The following is a 4,395-nucleotide window of genomic DNA, read 5'->3' as shown; positions in this document are numbered from 1 at the left end:
AGAGAGAGAGAGAGAGAGAGTGAGAGAGAGAGTGAGAGTGAGAGAGAGAGAGAGAGAGAGAGAATATCCCAAGCAGACTCCATGCTGTCAGTGCAGCAGTGCACAGCCCAACCTAGGGCTTGTTCCCATGAACCGTGAGATCATGACCTGAGCCGAAACCAAGAGATAGTGGCTTAACCAACTGAGCCACCCAAGTACCCTGACAGTTATCTTCTTAAACATAAGTTACATCTAGGAGACTCACCTACTTAAAACCCTTCAATGGCTTCCCATAGTACTGAGAATAAACTCTTCACCAGGATTTACAAAGCTCTACAAGATCTGGTCTCCACCTTCCTCTCAGACTTCACACTTCACCTGATGCTACTGTCTTCCTCACTATGCTAGCCACATTGGCATTTCCATTCCTGCACACACAAAGCTCTTTCCCGAGCCACTGAATTTATATTTGTTATTCTCTTTTGGCAAAAAAAGCCACGAAAAGCACCCTTTGTAGCATTGTGTATGTCTCTTTTGTAGCATTACCACAACTACAATTTAAAAGTCTGTTACATAAAGTAATTATTCCTGTTACTCCCCCAAACTACCTATGACCCATTAATAAACCCTATGAGAATAAGGCTGGTGTCTCTTACCCTCACTATTATATTCTGAGAAACTAGCACATGCTTTGTACATAATAGGAGCTCAATAAATATTTGAATGAGTAATTACACAATTCTTTTAAGTTACCTCTACCATCACTGACTTCCATAGTTTTTCTCCTTTTGAGAATATTTTTAAATTCAGTGACACATTCAAAATTCACAGAGGGGTGCCTGGGTGACTCAGTCGGTTAAGTGTTGGCCTTTGGCTCTGGTCATCATCTTATGGGTTCGTGAATTCAAGTCCCACATGGGGCTCTGTGCTGACAGCTCAGAGCCTGGAGCCTGCTTCAGATTCTGTGTCTCCCTCTCTCTCTACCCCTCCCCAACTCACACTCTGTCTCTCTAGCAAGAATAAATATAAACATTTTTTAAAATGTTTAAATAAAAAAAACAGGGGCGCCTGGGTGGCGCAGTTGGTTAAGCGTCCGACTCAGCCAGGTCACGATCTCTCGCGGTCCGTGAGTTCGAGCCCCGCGTCAGGCTCTGGGCTGATGGCTCAGAGCCTGGAGCCTGTTTCTGATTCTATGTCTCCCTCTCTCTCTGCCCCTCCCCCAGTTCATGCTCTGTCTCTCTCTGTCCCAAAAATAAATAAACGTTGAAAAAAAAATTTTTTTTTAAATAAAAAAAATTAAAAAACCAAAATTCACAGACAAAAATATTCAATACTATAAAATCAAGATCACCTAAACATCTTCACTGTTTGAAATAGTCCTATCTAACCTGCAGACCTACTGGTCTGCAGCACTTAATTAAATGAGATTCAAAGCTTATTTAGGTCCTCCTTTAAAAAAAAAATTGTTATATAACTGTAAGTTCCACTTTCAACAGAAATAGGTACCCCAGATCATGTTAAGCTTCATTTATAAAATTCTGTTATGGTTGAACTCTTTATTGCTCTCACATTAACTAATTATTGATTGGTTGTAAAAGTGTGCACCTGGCACCCAAGGGTGCTACAGCATACTCACAGAAGTGTCCTAGGATTTTAAATTTTTGAGAGAAACAGCAATTCTTGACATCTGTCGGGCACCATGAATACTGCTTATTCAAAACAGTACCCATTTGTATTACATTAGTTTTGATAACATATTATTGCCAAGTCGGATTTTTGGCAGTTACTATGATATGAAGCACATATTTTTTATCAACGTGGTACAGGAGACGAGGGTGGCAGTGTCCAGTATGATTCCAAGATTTGAGAAGTTGTGTAGTGTTCAACAGGCAAACATATCCAATTAGTAAATAATTGAGATTACTTAAGAAGAAAATATATTATCTTTTCCTTCAATTTATGCATATTATTTTTTTTTTCAAATGGCTACTAAGCAGTTAGGACATAAATTTATTACAACTTAATTTTTTAAGTTGTTTGGACCTAATGACTTAATAAATAAATGGAACTATTATGTGTTTTTTGTTTTTTGTGTGTGTTTGTTGTTGTTGTTGTTTTTTGACCTTCGGGCACCTTGAGCCAAAAAAGTTTGGTAATTACTAGTCTAAATAATCCAGAGGTGTGCAAACTATAGCTACTGGGCCAAAGGAGCCCTTATATGAGTGTTTTTTCTTACATTTTCAATGGGTTGTAGAAGACAAAAGAAAAAGAACACAAAACAAAAAACAAAGAACATGCAACAGAGACAATGCTGGTGACCAGGTGACCACGTAGACTGCAAAACATGAAATATTTTCTATCTGGCTCTTTGCCTACTCCTGCATTTACACTACCTAGAGTATTGGTAGAGTTACCAATACCAATACCAATACCTTAACCTAGAGTTAAGGTATTCCATGGTGTCCACTAATACAGGCTCTAGACTTGTGCTGTCCAATACAATAGCTATTTAAATTTAATTTAAAAGAAATAAAATTGAAAATTCAGTTCTTCACTCACAATGGCCACATTTCAGGCATTCAGTTGTCATTTGTGACTAATGGTAACCACGTTGGGCAGCACAAATCTAAAACCTTACCATTATCACTGAAAGCTTTATTGGACAGCATTATCAAGATCTAGAGCATCTTGTATGCTCTTATTTAGCATCAAACACGTCATTGATACTACCATTCCAAACACTGTATCTGTGTCATCTTGTATACATTTCCAGCCATTCATTCACGCAGTTAAAAAGAATTATACTGCTTTGAACCCACGCTTTAATTAGCAAAATTTTAGGCTGACTCGACTCTGCAAAGCATCCTTCTCTACAAGTTCCACCTCATATGCCCCTTTCTCCACAAAGCCTCCTTTAGTCTCCAGTGTCTAAAGCATCCAATAAGCTTTCCCCTTTCCGTGCTCCCATACCACCTTACAATTTCCTATCATCCTTTACATTGTCTTGTATTCTAAATATTTGTGTATATTAACCATTTCCCTTTCTGGACTGTGTGTAAACTCCTCCAGATTAGGGACTCTGCATCATTCGCTCCCGGCCCTAGCACAAGACAGGGAACCCAATAAATATCTGAGGAATTCGAGTCATCCAATTCAACTGAAGTGAAAAGCTCTGCTCTGGTTTTCTCTGTCGTATCTCTACAACTTTATCTCTAAAAATCCAATTGGCAATACTGTTTTGAGAAAATTTTTTCTTAAACTCTATTACTGAGATAAGCAGCAAGAAAACGGGCGTTTAACTCCGAGCTACAAATGACACAGGGAGATTTGCCAAAACTCGTCTGCGGCGTACTGATACTGGCTTTATTTGTTAATGTTCTTGTTACCGCATGAAACCGAATGTCTGCTCACTGCTGCTAGCACACGGATCAGACACTGCAAATAAACTACGACCAGTCGAGCACTTAAAACCACTCATCGCTGTCACTTCATTTATAGCTACGAAAAGACAGAGTGGGAAATACAAACCGCCGGGAGTCGCAGGGAGCGAGGAAGAGTCCGGGAGCGCTGACAGAAGAGATGGCAAGGCGGGGCGCCGCGGACCCGCAATCCAAGCAGGCCCGACGGGCCCAGGTGTGGAGGGAGAAGTGCTAGGGAGGAGAAAGGCGCACAAAGTGCAAGCCCGGGTGAGCAAAGGACCCCCAAGCAGGCAGAAACTTCTACTCCCGGCCCAGCGCTTTCGGAGGCCGCCAAGGAAGAGGGAGGGAGCGTCCCCACCTCCGACCGCCGGGCCTTCAGAGCGCCCAGAAAAAACCTAAAGCCTCCGCCACGGAACCCTGGAACGAAAGAATCATTCTCTTTACCCACCGCAGTCCAACTGCTTGACAAATGCTCCTCAGACTTTTTTGGGGTCCGCGCGCTCCTCAGAAAGAGCCCGCAGCCACCCACCAACTTCACCTCACAACGCCCCGACTGCCTCGGTGAGGTATTCAAATCTAACCGCCTAGCTCTTGCACATGCGCAAAGCTGCTCTACGCGTCGGCTCCGCCCCTTAGGCTCCGGAACAACCCAGTACCCGACTCCTTTAAGCAAACTTCTTTCCCAGTCTGTGTATCAGTTTTACTTCTTTCAAGGTTATCTCGTTTGCAACCGAATTTTCCTTGGTCCCTCCCTATTGTAGATCCCTCACATTACGGGAGCAGCCATCTTCTTTTGATTACTTGCTATAACAATGTCGGATCTTTGTTTCCGTACAAAATGGCGGCTTCCATAACATTGCGTCATATCCCCCTAGTGTTACTCCCTATAGCTACCAGGAAGCACTAGGCTTCTGGGACGAGGTGGCCGAGTGGTTAAGGCGATGGACTGCTAATCCATTGTGCTCTGCACGCGTGGGTTCGAATCCCATCCTCGTCG

General features: G+C 42.5%; 1 protein-coding gene and 1 non-coding gene across 5 annotated transcripts in view; one reads left to right on the top strand and one right to left on the bottom strand.

The window, feature by feature from the left end:
- Nucleotides 1–4,199, bottom strand: part of KNL1 (kinetochore scaffold 1) — a 70,266-nt gene extending 66,067 nt beyond the window's left edge. Inside the window, exons 1-2 of one of the 4 annotated variants that reach the window (XM_040492298.1) lie at nucleotides 3,847–4,199; nucleotides 3,508–3,629 (exon numbers count right to left, since the gene is read on the bottom strand). The gene's annotated coding sequence lies outside the window, so the exon portion shown is untranslated. Of the gene's footprint in view, nucleotides 1–3,507; nucleotides 3,812–3,842 lie in introns of those variants that run through there. The other 3 variants (XM_040492300.1, XM_040492297.1, XM_040492299.1) reach the window with 3 other exon arrangements.
- Nucleotides 4,200–4,313: 114 nt separating this feature from the next.
- TRNAS-GCU (transfer RNA serine (anticodon GCU)) lies at nucleotides 4,314–4,395 on the top strand. The gene has a single exon. It is a non-coding gene; the product is annotated as a tRNA-Ser (tRNA).

This window comes from Herpailurus yagouaroundi, unplaced genomic scaffold, assembly GCF_014898765.1.
Source record: "Herpailurus yagouaroundi ecotype Mexico unplaced genomic scaffold, PumYag 184, whole genome shotgun sequence".
Taxonomy (NCBI): Eukaryota; Metazoa; Chordata; class Mammalia; order Carnivora; family Felidae; genus Herpailurus; species Herpailurus yagouaroundi.
This window is presented reverse-complemented; position numbering and strand designations above follow the sequence as displayed.